The following is a 15113-nucleotide window of genomic DNA, read 5'->3' as shown; positions in this document are numbered from 1 at the left end:
AAAAAAAAAAAAAAAAAAACGGGTGGTAAACATATGACTCCAGTCAGGCAGGAGAAATTGCATTGTACTTTCGTTGGCATCCCGAGGTAGGACTGTAGCTCCATGATGGGAGCTTCCCTAATGTCCATGGGACCCTGGCTTCCATTCTCAGCACCATCGGTCAGTCACCCTGTTGTCCTAGATCTCAAATAACTCAAACTATTCCCATATCCCCAACCCTCAAAGTATTGGTCGGTGTGATCCCAGACCATAGCACACTCAAATACAATTAATGACTATGCAGTTCCAGAAAAATTATAGGCCACTGAACCCATCTTCGATGTATCAGACAAGCCCTGTGTTATAAAAAAAAATCACGTGTATGACTATATTAACCCCCACAAGATATTCTCTTTTCCTTGCACATATTGCTTGTACAATCATCTTTCATAAAATAAAACAATTACTCTATGGTTCTCATTTTCTAATGTGAAGGACTTTTGACAAATTTACATTTTATTTTAGTTTATTAGTATATGCGTGTAGTACTACATGTTTCTGTTCCTTGTAGGGAGTTTGTACATGTGCAAAACACATCTTAATTCTTCTTCTCATCCCTTTTCCATTCCTTCACTTCCTCCTGCACCCATCACTTGAGCCCCTTCCGTTTTTCTTTTTTGTACGTTTGTCGTGCGTAATGTTTGTGCTCCTCTTTTAGAGCAGCTACATATACATAGCACATCACAATTCATTGTTCCTTTCATCCCTTATCACTCCTTTCCACCTCTCTCCCTCCATCTGTTGACCTCCTCCTTTTGAGAAAGACCTATCCCCCTTCTTCCTACATTTATCTTTTTAAAAAATAAATTTGAAATTCTTTGCTATCACAGTAAACTTAATACATTGTAGAGGAAGAAAGCTAAGTTTTTTTTTTCCTCCTACAGTAACAAATTAGTATTAGCTCAGTGGCTTAAAACAATGTATGCATTTTCTAATGGTTCTGGAGGTCAGAAATTCAAAAGAGGACTTGTTGGGCTAAAATAAATTATCATCAAGTGTATTTTTTGGGGGGGAAGATAATAATTCCTTTCTTTGCCTTTACCAGCATCTAGAAGCCATGGGTATTGCATAGCCTATTGGCACCTGCCTTTAGCTACAAATTACATCACTTCAATCTCTCATTCAGTTATGTACAATCCTGCTGACTTATGAAATTTTGGACTCTTTTACAGGGTTCTTTATATTACCCTGGGCCCACATGGATGACTCTGGATAATCTTCCATTTTAGGGTAAGAGGCACACCTAATTCACCTGCATCCTTAACTGCCTCATGCCTTTGGGTAACATATTTACAGGTTCTGAAAACTGGGATGTGGACATCTTTGGAGACTATCTTTAAAGGTTTAGATACCAGACTGTAATAGAGTTTTGTTATATTTTAGAAACATCTCATTTTTTATCCTTAATTCATCACGAGTTTTGTTAAAAACTTTTAAAATGAATAATCACAGGGTACCTGAACAATGTGAAAGGAGAGATACCTGGTCGGCTAATTTCTGCACACCAGACCCTTGCCAATGTGCACACACGCTGATCTCCTTTCTGCTACTTCCAACACACTGAGCAAAGGCCTCCTTTCACCACTGTCTTCATGAGTCCTGTTCCTTGAAATTTACCTTAGCTTCTTTTCTTTAGACTGCCCTTATTTTCCTCTCTGCAGTGGATTTCATGTGTTATGCATTGCTACATGCTCCCACCCTTACGTTCTGCTTTATAAATTCTTTTGTTTTATTCAGTCAGTACTTTTCCCCCATATAAGCTGTCCATCTGTAGGATTTAAAACCTTTGTATGCAGTGGTAATATTACTTGATGAGGCAATGTGGAATTTATTGTGTTCAACTCTCTAGTCCAATTTGAACTTCATAATTAAGCAAAGCCCCATTTGAGGGAATAGCACAGTGTCTGTCCCTAAAATTCTGTGTAATGCACAAAACACTTTTGAGAACTTTTATGTAGAGAAGCCAGATGTATTTCATGCCTATGTGTGCTGAGGGAATTAAGTTCATCTCATATATCACAATAAGCATCTGTTCAACTCAATTCCACTGCCAGATATTCATTGAACTGAGGCAACAAAACACTACTTAAGGAAATAAAAGCTCTTTCCAATTAAAAAAAAAAGGTACATCAAAAAATTCTCTTCGAAAAGAAAAACTTTCTCATCAGTTAAGCCTAGAGTAAAAATTACTAAACGTTAATATTGTGCTTGAAAGATGGTTTCTGATAAGCTATCTAGATCCCTCAATTTAGAAAAAGTGATGTGTGTGTTTATACTGGAAGGAATGCTTTCAACAACAATGGAACTATTTAAAGGTTTGAATCTACTTTTAAAAATACAGAAGCTAGAAAAGCATAAAATATATTAACCATGTAAGAATACTCACTTGTCATTATATTCTTATTACCTCCTATTTTAGGACACAGAGGACAGATAACAGCCTATATCCTTGACATAGATACAATGCACAATGTTTTAAAATTTTAAATAAAGTGCACAATTTTTTAAATTTTTCAGATGTAAGTGAAATAAGCTGTCAGAGAAAAATCACTGTTACTAGAGAAGACTGGGGTTATTTGTAAAATGAAAAAAAAATCATAATTTTAAAAATATTATCCCCATATCAATGTTTAATGTTGATTATATTTTAACCATAGAAATTTTCATACTTTTATTTCTAACTGTTTTGAGTTTATGTTTCTTGTCAATGTACTTTATCCTTTTTTATTGAAGTACTAATCTGTTTTAATTGATTTGTTGGAACTATTTCTATATCAAATGAAAAGCTATTTGTATATCAAACTTCTTTTCCTCCTTGAGACAAAAAGTGATTGAACCCAGAAGTGTTCTACCACTGAGTTACATATCCACATTATTTATTTTTTTTTTAAATTTTGAGTTAGGTTCCTAAATAAATTTCCCAAGCATTGTTCAAATTTCAAATTTTCCATCCTCCTGTCTCAGCCTTTCTGAGTGCTGGGATTTCTGCGTGGGCCACCATGCCCAGTTGACATTGAAATAAAACCCAAACAACAACAACAAAAAACTTTTTTCTTTTAAAAAAAAGTCCAGTCCAAATAAAAAAAGAAAAATTCCACTCCAAACATTTTTTTCTACATTGTTTTTGTTTTTCGTGATGCTATGTGTAGAAAATTTAATTTCACCCTAAAGTTGCAGGGTAAAATTTGCCAATTTTCTCTTTATAATTTGAATTTTCTAAAATTAATTTTTACCTAGAATTAATAGTTATAAATAACATATAATTTTGCCCCTGTAAACCATATATAGCCAGTTATCTAAACACTTTTTTATAATTCAATTTTAATCCATCTCTTAATTTAAAAGATCAACTTTATTGGGCCGAGGATTTAGCTCAGTGGTTCCACTGTCTGCCTCGCAAGCACAAGGACCCAACTTGGATGATGGGTAAAAAAAAAAAAACTACTTTATCATATCTGATTCTAAATTTGATATTAATCTAACATGAATTTAATTCTGAAATCCTGTAAATTAAAGCATGACAGTCACCTCTACTTCCCTGTTGCTATCTACAAAAAGGGCAAAGGAAATGAGGGAAGAACTAATTCCTTGTGATTTAAGTGTGTAAGTAACAAAACATGTCTCCATGAAGTAGAAATTATACAGAAAATTTGATTTCAGGTAACATATTGTACTCTACCTTGATCAGTTTGGCCTATATGCTTATCTTTGAGGGTAAGGACCGCATTTTATGCATAACTGTGTTTCAAATAATCACCATTGGGCCAGGTACTAAGTACTCATTAACATCTGCTTAATGATTAATTCGGTTGCTTAATGATTAATTCAGTTAACGATATGCCTGACTAGCATTTTCTGTGATGCTACTACATTTTGAAGAATTTTGATTGGCTCTTCTTGGTTCAGGATAAAACATTCACAGTTTTGTGCATGCTCAAGTTCACACACATGAATCCTTTACAGAGTTAAGCTGCTTTAAAAATATCAACAGTGTGTGGTATTTGTGCAGAATGGAGTCCTACTCTGCAATAAATGTATTCTTGAGTCTTTTGTAGAAAAATGGATGTTTCTTAAGACCATAGTGTTAACTGATATAAATTAGACACAAAGTTAAACATCACATTTTCTCCTCTGTGAGAAACCCAAGTTATACATAAAGAGCAAAATAAAGGCAGATAATAGAAAAACAGGAAGATAGATCTATGTCAGTTGGGGAAGAGATCAAAGGATGGAGGGAGGGGGGAATAAGAAGAGGGAAAGGAGAAAAAAAGAATTAAGATAAATTAAAATGTGTTATATACATGTACCTAATGCAACACAAGGAATGTAAACAGCATGTACTTCAAACATACACTAAAAATAATTAAATGAAATTTTTAAATGTTTGTAAAATATTTGAATATAGAGTTCAGTCAAATTACAGTGCTAAGTAGGAAGGGTAGGGGAAAGGAAATAAGGGACAAGAAAAAAATGAGAAAAGGAAAAAATGGAAGCAAAGTCTTTGTAAATAGGGGAAGGTAGAGGGGGTGAAGAGAGGGCAGGCGTGTGGGAAAAAAAAGAGAACCAAAACCTGTCCTGTAAAGGCACAAGATCCCAATGATGAATGTAACTGTACTGTATACTTAAAAAGTAGCAACAAACTCAGTAAGATTTTTAAAATTACAGTAGTAATAGAAAACTATAAATTTAGGATAGAAGAAGATCAAATTAGCAAATAAGAATTATTCCTCATATTCTTTGTTGCCAATAACCTGAGAAAAGTAATAATCATTAAAATGAAAGTACACAGTATTTGTATCATAGAGCTTCATTTGATGATGCATACACATATGGGGAAGAACATGAACATATATGCCAAATAATATGCCATGTTTTTATTTATAAAGCATACATATATGGAATAAATATGCATCTCTGCATAATAATTTTATTTTCATTTTATTCCTCAGCTAAAATTTTAGGAGGATTTAAATCAAAATCAATTATTATTTCAGAAGTGTTTTTAACTATTACCTTCCCTTTATCATCAACATATTATTTCTGTTAATAAGAGGAATACAGTATATCTCTAGGTGGTAAACCCGCTTCCTTTAATTTTGTTGGCTACCACATGAACTGCCACACTGTTGTAATACACTGATCATTTGATATTTCATCACAGTAAATCCTGGATCAGATAAAGTCAGACAATGCCTCAGCAATGTGAAGAAAGTTGAAAACTGAAGTTGCCAAGATAAGTGAATAACAAGAATGATGCTGTGTTCTGTGCATTGATCACCATTACCACAAACCTTTGATATTTATACTGCCATATATTTCACGTACTGCCTTAATCTTGATTAATCGATGTGTCACAGTACTTAATAGACTTTATACAACCAAAGACATTCGAACGCATTTTCAAAATTTACTATCTCTACGATCAGAAATAATGTCATCCATGTTCCTTATGAACTTTTTCTTTTAAAATTCAGCATACATATTTTCAACAATTTTCAGACTTGCCTAATACAGTGTGTGAAATTGTCTAAAAAATCATAAAAATGTATTAATGCACACATGCTCAAACAGTGGGAACAAAGTGCCTTGCAGTGTGTGTAGATCACTATGCACTCTTCCTCTGGATCACTATTTGTCAGCTAGACCAATCCTGTGTAAGCTCCTCTCCGGTCTCCGTCCCCTCCCTTTACCTTCCAATCAGATGCAGGCCAGCAGCTCCTCTATGCAGAAGTTCTAAAACTACCACAGGAAGGTACACACTTACTATAAAGTATTGGAAACCCTCCTGTTGCAAATTTGGAATTCACAATACTGACAAAATACAATTTTTAGAAAATTGTTTAAAAATACAATAAACTTTTTTATAAATTGTTCTGGAATTACATGACATCATCTCAACTTATCTAACTATGTGTTTTTATTATTCAATAGTGACAAGTAAGAAAATTATTAAATTTCCATGATTAACGATTGAACAATAAACAATATTGATATTATCTCTGATCTCTCTACTACTGTAGTTCTATAGATCTGTGTTTTTAAATTAGATTTGGATTGAAAAAGACCTGACTGTTCTTGGAAAAGCCATCACTCTCTTCAGAAGAATTCACAGTTCTGTGATCAAACTCAAGAAAAATTCAATTAATAACAACAATAACATCACTCACTATACTTAAAAGAAGAGTTACAGAGAAGTTTCCACTAAGAGACAGTTGGTTGCAAGAGCAACAAGAGGAAGATAAGCAGCCATCTTATACCCACACTGAGACATGACCATACACACTGGTTTCCGCAGCCAAAGTAATGCCATATGTCCTCAGTGATGTGGGTGGGCAGGAGTAACAGTTGGCCTGCTAAAGAGGGCCATATGTACAGGCAGCCCATCACGCCATCTTTCCTACGGTTGCTGAAAATTCACTTGAAGTGCTTGTTCTGAGGAATAGCCTAGCTGGAAGATGGAGTGATTCTGCAGCAGTAGAAAAGAATTTACTGCACATTTGCTAGATCTCTGGACTTGTCAACTAAACATAAGCAAGTGTATTACTCTATTTAAGAGTTACCTCAAAGTTATCAGAGTTCATTAGTCCCATCTCAACTTCTTTCATTTGATGTTTTTGCCTTGATATGCTAAGAGGTTCCTCTTCTCAAAGCTGACCACACATAATCATCCTTAAATTGATATTATACCAACTTCCATTTATTTTTAGTTTGATATTCAGAAAATTGTACTATTTGACATTAAAGTATTCAAAGAAATGAAAAACACTTAGAATTTCCAGAAAGTAAAGAGATAACAACAAGTTAAAACTACAGACTACACTACTGGTATAAGGAAAAAGAAAAGCACAGGTTTTTCATGATTATCATAGCTCTGTATCCCATAAGAATTTCTTATGGCATTTCTACAACTACAAATCCTATTTATCTATTGCACTGATTATAAAATTTATTGTTTTAAGGTCAGTTGTAATACTGTGATAATTTACTTTACTCTTAATGGCTTCTTTGTGACAAATGAGGGAGCTTTTAGGAAGGACAATGCTCCCTGCACAACAACCAGTAAAGCATGTCACATCCATTTACAACATAATTTTAAGAAAAATGAAGGACAAATTTGTGAGGCAGGAAGAATTAATTGGCACTAAGTTAATTTGAGCAGGGCACTTCAAGTTCTTTTGGGGAACAATGGCATAGGAGGAAAGTGAACCCATTTTATACAACAGTCTTCTTTGGGGATACAGGAATATTTTGCAAAGCTGACATGATCATTGTTAGATTTAAGACTATATATATAACTCGAGGTAAAATATTCACAGTGGATGTTTGTGAAATGAATACCAATTTCTTCTTGAATATTATATTCTACAAAGCTTAAAAGAAGAATCATCCTGCCTGTGGTTTCTATGTAGAATAGACTATAAAATAAGAGCTAAAACTTATATTTTAAATAGCTTAGCATAATACCTTTAATAGTTCTTATAAGTAACCTTGGTGCTTACATTAATAATGAATTTAATCTTTTTGATTCTAGGGGTAAAAAGACTTTTGCTTACATTTTACTAAAAGTATATTCAATACATTTGAGGGTAGTTAACTGTTCAGTACATATTATCACTTAAACAACTTCCGTCAATAGCAGCTACTTGATCTAAAATGTTGCCATTCCCAAATAAATCTATTTGTCCTTCCATGGGAAAACAAGTGATTAATTTCAGTGTTTCAAGGCACACAAAAATATTATTACCATTTGTGGTACACTATAAAATGCCCCCCTCCAGAATACTCTCCTCCTCATCCCCAGGGCCTGTGAATAACTGCCTTACAAAATCAAGGTGGTGTTCCATATGTGATTAAATTAAGAATCTGGGGGCCGGGGATTTAGCTCAGTGGTCCCACTGCCTGCCTTGCAAGTGCAAGGGCCTGAATTCAATCCCAGGTACCAAAAAAAAAAAAGAATCTGGAAGTGGAACAACTTGCTTGGATTACTCAGGTGAACCTACTGTAATCATGAGCATTCTCAAGAGGGAGAGGGCAGGACTCAACACTTAAAGAATGAGGCAATGCAGGTGTAAGCAGAAATTGGATCATTGCAGCTAGAAAATAGAGGAAGGGAGCAAAAGTGCATATATGAGTGGAAAGAGAATAAAGAAAAAAATTATTCCTTCTGTAACTCCAGAAGAAATCAAACTCATAGATTATTAATGTAGTCTAGTGAAACCAAACATGCTTAGTGAAAGTGATTTTGGATTTTTCTGAGACTATCCTTTTAAGATGATTAATGTATGGTAGCTTGTTACTGTAGTAATGAAAGTCTAATACACCACACCACTGTAATAAGCAAAGAAAATTAAATGCAAGAGTGACAAACTGAATCCCCCCCCAACAAAATGTTCATCTCCAAACTAGGACTTACCTTTGTAAACCTATTGCATAGTTTTCCCCTTGAGCCAAACTGCTACTCTTTATCAAGCAATCCTATGAATACACTAATATGATTTATGTTATGGCTTGTGTTTGGATGTCCCCCAAAGCCTCGTGCAGATGAGTCGGGTCGTTCTTCTTCAGAGGTAGTTGAATCTGGCATGTGTGATGCTGGGGTTAAGGGTCTGTGATTACTACAGTTGAGTGATTAGTTTAGCACCACCTTAATCCTGGTAGTCTTAATAAAATAAGAAGCAGAAAGATGCTGGTAACTGCTTTGTTACTTTTGTTACCCGTGCATGCCATGTTGTTTCTCTTCTGCAATGCCTGTTTACCATCCCTACCTTGGAGTCAGCAGATTATGTGAAAACTGTAGGAATTATAGGCCAAATACACCCCTTCACCTTTAGCCTTTGGGGCTGAATATTTTGTCTCAGCAATGAGAGAAAAGTAATTAATACAGTTTATTTAGAAATAAAAATTTTATTTCTCACTCTTCATATAATCCTATGCAGCTGCCCTTTACCAACTTTATATCTGATAGAACTAATAATGCTCCCTCTGTTTCTCCATGGTTTATTGTTTATACAATTCAGAAGAGAAGGAATGGAAATATTTTGTGAGATTTAGATTGAGTTTGAGGAAGTAAATATGTAGAATATCTCCTTATTAATTTATGAGAGGGCAAGTAAAATATTTATTGAATACTACTTTCTGAGACCCTTAAATAATTTCATCTCTTCAGTGCACTAATAGTCACTCTTCAAAACAGGCATTTTATTTCCCATCTGTAAAGAAACAAAACTATATAAAGGGATTTTGAACAATTTCATACCACTTATAAAGGGCAGAACTATGGTGAATAAAATATCAATAATAAAAATAGCAATCTAACTCTAAATGGACCAGGAAGAAGTCTAACAAGCAAAGTATGAAAAAGAACTATGAATTATGTAAACTATTCTACCAATTTCATTAAAGAAATGGTGAGATGTGATTCTAAACATTATGCTTAAAGTTAATACAGCTACCAAGAGACTATTTTGATCTCAGGTCTGTAACCCAAGATGCATACATATTATTTCCATGTTCATTTTTCCATGGTAATTCTTGTTAAATCTTGAGTACTGATCCACAGTAATAGTTTACTGATTGTGTCAAAGTAAGTAAGAAACTCACAATTAAATTGGATCAGAATAGTTTTAAGTGGATTTACTGGAGAAAGAAGTCCCATGCTAGAGAGGCTTGTCACCTGAATGGCATAAAAGGGAAATGAAGAAAGGTTCACTTGTTTCTTTGGAGGAGCTCCAGTCTTATCCTCTACCTTGGATGTTGTCTCCTGACTTCCACTGAAAATCCTTTGATTCCCTGATATGGATTCAAACAGGACATTGCAGTGAGCTCCAGGTCTCCAACTGGATTCTTCAGATCTCATACAGACAGCCCTTTTCCACCCTTCCACACCTGACCCTGTGGGTATCTATTGTAAGTCGATCTTGTAAATCCTTGTATATTTCTATAGTTTGCATTAAATCTGTTTCTCTAGTAAGCATTGACTGATGCACACCCAATAATTAAAGTGTACTGTAAGTTAGTGATATTTTTAAATTTAAGAACTGCTGAACTTGACTTCTCTTTTGCAATATCATTGCTCATTCTTATCACAGTTTTCCAAGAAAAATAAAGTTTGACTGAAACTTTTGGAGCTCAAGTGAGGCATAATTCATCATACTAATGTGCTTGTTTTGTTTGTAATGAAAAAAGAGAAACTTTCCACGTTTGAAAAAATGTATTGATAAATATGTATCTAAAAACAAAATTTATAATATTCTAGAATGTCTAAATATCAATATTTAAATAGTACATATGCATTCAATAAATTAGAATAACTCATGAATTACATATGGTAGAACTTTTGTTCATTGTATTAAGCATTTTCAATCCAATGTCATGTAGTCCATTAAAGAATGAAAAACTTAGGGGCCAAGGATAAAGTTTAGTGGTAGAGGACTTGGCCATCATATGCAACATCCTGGGTTCAGTCCCCAGTACTGGGGAAACAAAAAGAATCTAATACTTGGTCTGCAGTGTAGCTTGGTGGGGAAAACTTTGTCTAGCATATGTGATGCTTTGCATTCACGCCCTAGCACTGAAAAAATTATTTTGACATCAATAGGAGTTTCCTCAGAATTTTCTCATTTGTCCATACCCTCGAGTACAACTCTTTTATGCAAAATTCCTTGCACTGCAAGAATTGCAGTAAAAATTGATTGCTAACTATACCTACAATTCACATATTTCCATGTTATGCTGTATTAAATCTGCTAGTATTCCATAATGTCATCATCATGACTATAGAGATAAGTAATTACTTTGTGAATAATGTTATCTACCCTCCACTTAATATGTGTGGTCATCTCCCTAGAATCCCAGTCCTTAACCTACCTGACCTATCAATGTCAATATGAGAGAGTAAGTGAATATGGAAAAGAATGGCCCAAAATCAAATTTCCTACCTTCTACAGATTTTTATCCAATAAAACCTGACTTCATGGACATCACATATGTGAAAGAACTTGCTTTCGCTAACAATACTTGTCATACCTCCATATCACTGAGCTGCCCCTAGTTCCTCAGCCTTCACTACTTTTACTCAAATGGGTCAACCAACGGCAGATGGCAAGCAGTGATTCTTCTCAAAGCAACAAAATAGAGCTGTCTTTGACCAACAGAACCATCATGACCTGTGTACAATGTTGCCCAGAAATTCTAGCACATTAATTTCCCATGTCCCTGGAGCAGTCTTTAACCACTGGTAGGGACTTATGAAAAGAACCGTCTAGTTCCCTGACTGATTATTGGTAATAACTATTTGTAGCCTATACTATCTCCTATATTACCCTGGAAGAACTGATCCCCAACTGCTTGTCTTGTTTCCAACTCTATATAGCACTAAAATCCAATTAACTAGATGTTTTATTTCAATGTAAATACAGATCCTTCTTGCATCTATTTGTAGATAAATATTTCTAGATATAGATGTATAAGAGGCCCTGTTCTTTCCTGAAATAAAATGATGTATCTCTTGTTCTTATCTTCCCTCTCTTTTCTTCCTAGCTCAACAAAAAGCATTATAAAGAGAAGAAATAAGGCTTTGTTCAGCACTCTCAAGAGAATTTCTCTCAGAAATGTTGAAATGATGAACACCACACATACACTTTTTGATATATTTTTCTGGGATCTGAGAGACAAGAAGATTTTAAGATTCCATAAAATTACCTTAAGTCCTCCTTTTAATATCAGGACCTAAAAGGAACAGGTCATATGGCTAGGAGTCACAGAACTAATTATCTTGACTCATTTGAGAATTCCTCAGCAGTGAGTATACAGGGAATCCTTTAATCAGATAAAAAATTGCATATCACATACCTAGTCTCCAAGTGCAGTTATGAATTTTATGTATGTATGTATGTATGAAATACTAAAGAACAACTATAAAATACAGGAGACACTAAGAAGCCCTCCATTTTATATTCATTGCTTTGCTCAACTTTTCATACCCACCCCTAATCTGTCAGGCATGCATGTACATACACATGTTTTCTCCCTCAAAACTCACCAACTCCATTGAAATTGGAATGGATTCTTAAAGATTATTTTCACTTAACGATAAAGAAAAATATGACTCAATAGTGTAGGGATTTTTTTCTCCTTTAAAATTTGAAATGAGCTTACTTTAAATCAGTGTACATCAAACACCAAAGTACTTCCAAGTAAAATTTTTACTAATGTAGCCATATATTAAAATATAAAAATATTCAGTTTCTAACTCTCTCAGTCTTATAAATCCTACTGTAGATATGTTTCCAAAGAATTGTAAAGACTATTCATTGTGCAGTCTAGCAATTTACTATAAAAGCAAGTGGTATATGCATTCCAAGTTCATACTCAGTAGTTTAAAATACAACTAACTGTGAGATCCTTAACTATAAGACAAACATCTCTATAAATACTCTAGTAAATGACCTTTCAACCTACTTTTATTAAGAATGACACACATTAGCTTGTAGGAGTTCAGGAGTTGTATGATGATGGTTAATATATGAGTATGAGAAATAACTGTAAAAGTAAAGTATCTTTCATAATTGAGGGGTGCCAGAAAAGTAACAAGTATTTATAATATTTTTATCTGAAACACATATCACTGCACATAGTTGTGTGGTTGTTTGGGGAAATAATTGAACTTGAAGTTAAAGAGCACAGTGATAAATTTCTGGTTTGTAAAACAATTGTAGAAACTTGGGAAAAGTAATTTGTCACAGTGTCTTCATTGCAACCTGGATCTGATATTTCTGTTCTCTCTAAACTTTCAGAAATTATGTAAAGAAGATAAGCATAAAACCCTGGCTCAGAGTAGGCGCTCAAGTAGTACTTAAATCCAAACTGAGATTAAGGGAAGAATGAAAAGCAAAGTATTCATTTTTATTACACTAACTTGAAATGCATAAATATCAATTTGAAACCCCATATATCTCTTATACATAAAGTGATACTGATTCCAATAGAGAATTCAGTAAAGTACTTCAAGGTATATAAATTTCACTCCAAATTTGGATTCTGATACTTAATAAACCAACAACTTGCATGGTTCACTACTGTTAAAATACATGGTAGCCATCTGATTGTCTGCCCACCAATTCTACGAATAATTATTCAACAAAGTCCACCCAGTAAATATTAAATTCAAAAACAGACCCAAACATCTGAAGAAAAACATTTATAAAAGTCTTATTAGCATGCTATTCATGGAGTCAGTGCCCCAGGAAGAAAGAACCTTTGAAACCAAGTACTCAGAATGCATCTATTTTGTCTCTTTCACACACAAACGCACCACACCATACACACATATACTCATTAAATAATATTGAAACAAGTGTAAAAAAGAGTGAATTTAATAGATTTCTGTGAAAAATATACATAACTCTATTCCTGATATTTCTCCTTCAATCTCTTTCCCTAAAATCCTTCTGGGAAAATAAAGTTGCCTTCCTTTTTATGTGAGCCCATCACTTTTCTTGTAGACATACAATTTGCAAAATGAGAAATATATTCCCTGTCACTTATCCACCTAAAAACTGTGTCATTAAAGAAATCTAAAATGGTACCAATTTTGGAAAAAAAAAAAGAGATGAAGTAAATCAATAAGGCTTTTAAGCTAAATTGCTGTCATGTTTCGAAGCCTATCTACCGCACCTGAAGTTCCCATTAATAAGCTCATGGAGGGTGCAGAGTGAGAAGCTCAATTGCTAGGAGAGCAAAGTACAGTCCCACTCTTGCCTTAAAGGGCAAAATTTTCCTTTCTATTGCGAGCCCAGACTCCCTACTTCCACAGCTTTCCAATCCTTTGACTTGGCTTGGAAAATTGGACATGAGGCCAGGCAAAGGTGGGACAGAAGGGTCAGCCAGAAAAACAAATTTCTCTCTATCAAAGCTTATACACAAACACATATACATTGACTGCCTTTGGGGACATTTTCTAAAATCCAGTCACTGCAGCTGAATTCCATCCAAAATTCCCCACCTGGTCTGTGTGGGATCACAATCGCCCACTCCCCATCCGTCCTCCTCCAGTTGATGCAGCCCCCGCCAAGACCGAGACCGTCTGCGACTTTGGGAAATAACTGCACAGCCAAAGAGCGCGTGGGAAGCTGAGGGACCTCACCAGTCCACGCCCCTAGTTCGAGACCCCCGGTTCACCTCTCTTCTTAACTCACCTGGCATCCGGTCTCCGCCAGCAGCATCCGCCCAGAGTGACTGGCGAGCTGCTAGAGTCTGCCCAGCGCAAGTGAACAGTTCCCACTCTGACCTGCTGCTCTGACTGCTTCCAGATCCCTTGCACTAGCCCAGGAGCCGCTGGCCTCCTTCCTTTCCTCTCCTTTTCCTCCCCCGCCTGTTCGCTCTTGCGCTTCCTCCTTCCAGCGCTGGCGCTGCGAGCTCTCCCTCCACCCGCTCCAGGCTCGTGAGCTGACCGTGGTGCTAATGAGGAGGCTCCCGGCCCCTCCCAGGCACGAGGTGCCCACAAGCCAGGCTCTCCGGGTCCATAGAACACAGCTGAAGATCCTCTTTTGTGAATGCTGGAGAATCGGGCTGGAAAAGGTGATCAGCGGTACCCTTCTAGCATTTCACACTCCCTCAGTCACATACAGGCTCGGCTAATCCTGTTTAGATAAGTCTCCTCTTCAGTCTTCTCCCTCAACATCTCCAGTAATTTTCATGTGCAAAAAAGTGAGATGAGAGGTATAACACACATGAGTAAAAACAGTATTTGCCATTCAGAGATTAGAACTTGTCTAGATTCAGGGCTGAAAAGTTCAAGGAGTGATACACATTTCTGAAAGGTTGTTCTTTTGACATTTTGAGTCTCCTTAGGAATCTAATGTAAACTATCAGTCTCCTACTCCTGACATTGCAGATATTTAAGGGAAGGCTACAGGTATCACTGAGTGGCAGGATCTTTGTTTAATAATCTGGGTGTCTTTTTTTTCCAGCTATTTTTTACCACAATTCTGTAAAGCAGGATTGGCATCTCTCTTTTGTATTTTAAGAATTACAAGAAGGGAGTCACTTGCTTAAGGACAGAGATCCTAAGTTTC

At 35.4% G+C, this 15113-nt stretch overlaps 1 protein-coding gene across 3 annotated transcripts in view; it reads right to left on the bottom strand.

The window, feature by feature from the left end:
• Positions 1-14590, bottom strand: part of Robo2 (roundabout guidance receptor 2) — a 1584609-nt gene extending 1570019 nt beyond the window's left edge. For 2 of the 3 annotated variants that reach the window (XM_010645674.3, XM_010645673.3), the window contains exon 1: positions 14235-14590. The gene's annotated coding sequence lies outside the window, so the exon portion shown is untranslated. Of the gene's footprint in view, positions 1-14041; positions 14066-14234 lie in introns of those variants that run through there. The other variant, XM_033768136.1, reaches the window with a different exon arrangement.
• Between the last annotated feature and the right edge of the window lie 523 nt (positions 14591-15113).

The sequence above is a fragment of the Fukomys damarensis genome, unplaced genomic scaffold (assembly GCF_012274545.1).
Source record: "Fukomys damarensis isolate Sample0158 unplaced genomic scaffold, DMR_v1.0_HiC HiC_scaffold_24, whole genome shotgun sequence".
Lineage (NCBI taxonomy): Eukaryota > Metazoa > Chordata > Mammalia > Rodentia > Bathyergidae > Fukomys > Fukomys damarensis.
This window is presented reverse-complemented; position numbering and strand designations above follow the sequence as displayed.